Below are 1634 nucleotides of genomic sequence, written 5' to 3'. Positions count from 1 at the left end.
ACACATAAAGGGGAGGTAAAATGGGGCGGGTTCAGAGGAGTAAGTGACGCTGAGGGAGGGGGCATTTTAACATGTTTTTAGAACTTTAATAGTACAAAACGAAGACCAATCATTTAATAGTTCTGCTGGAAATCTGTTGGTAAATACAAAAAACTTCAAAATCAAAAGGTTAAAAACATCCTATTGAAAATTTTTTTTAAACCAGACACATGCTTTATCCTTTTTTATTATCATTGTTTTTTACTCTTTTCCACCATGAAGACGATTCTGTAGCCTTGGTTCAGGCCAGACGACGGTAGAATATTAGCACCAACACAAGCTGAGACAACGCAAACATTTTAAAACATATCCTCTCAAACAAAAAAAATTTAAATGTGCAAATCAGGCTGAGGTCAACAGTACATCATATATTTATTTCATTTAGCAAATGATCATTTAACTGATTAGATTTTGAAACCAGAACCATAATTTCACACTCTCAATCTGGCAATAAAAAAACAAGTTTTTTTTATTTAAAATACAACAAAATTGAATTTATCCTGACTTTACTGAACAGATTGATAAACCTCACCCTTATTGCTGATTTACCTGACAATGTAAACACAACACGAGTCACACAGACAACATTAATAACAGACATTTAAACTGAGGTGTATAGTAACTAAGTATAGTAACTTTATTATTTTGTTATAGTGTTGTTACTTTTACTTAGTTCTTTTTTCAAGTACTTTATACACCTCTGCTTTTAAACTAAATGCTAAAATGAGGCACAGTCTTCTTAAAACTGATCTTTAATGTTCACACACGTCTGATCTTGCGTGTACGGTTGGTTTGGAGGTTGGTCTGCATCATTGCTGTAACAAACAAACAAAAAAACATATACTTAAACACAATGTAGCCATTTGAATGTGTTTTATCAAGATGTTAAAATTAAAATTAACCGTTAAAATCCAGCTGGTAAGAGTGCCCGTTCATTTTGAAGCTCAAGCCACCGCCGGGGTTCTGCTGGTACTTCCTCTCGATTTCGTCGCTGGTAACGGAGCACTCGGTGGACGTGCCGCTCTGTTGGAACGATCGACACTTTATTTGACTTTCACCGCTCGGTTTTAGAGGAAAGCGTCCTCCGAGATGACCTCGGCGACGACGCCAAAGCTGGCCTACCCTGCGTTTGAACTGGTGCCACGTTCCGCTGTCGCCTTCGAACTGCCACTGTGGTTTGCCCAAAGACAGGTTCTGCATGGGCGCGGTTACTTGTCTGAAATGACAACAACTTCGAAGTTTACATTATACCGCGACAAAAAGACAGCTTTTAAACGAGAGGGTTTTTTTTATAGATGTACTCACCCGATGCTCGTTTGCTGCTGTCGAAACTGTGGTCGTCGGGTGACTCTCCTCTTTTTCTTTTGACCCACCTGTCGCATTTCTAACAAAAAAAAAAATAGATTAAGAGCCTTCATCTTTCTTCAGCTTGGTTAAATTGGTGCCAGTGTAATAATCCTCACCTGGGAATCTAATCTCAAAGGTCTCAGCACCGACGTTGAAGGTGTAAGAGCTCGTTGGGTTACTTTGGAACTTCCTCTCTACGTCCGAGCTCTGCACGGGACTCGAGTTGCCCTTCGAATCCTGTCCAGAAA

This window comes from Austrofundulus limnaeus, unplaced genomic scaffold (assembly GCF_001266775.1).
Source record: "Austrofundulus limnaeus strain Quisiro unplaced genomic scaffold, Austrofundulus_limnaeus-1.0 Scaffold22, whole genome shotgun sequence".
In the NCBI taxonomy this organism is placed as follows: domain Eukaryota; kingdom Metazoa; phylum Chordata; class Actinopteri; order Cyprinodontiformes; family Rivulidae; genus Austrofundulus; species Austrofundulus limnaeus.
The sequence above is the reverse complement of the archived record's forward strand: the minus strand, read 5'-3'. Positions refer to the sequence as shown.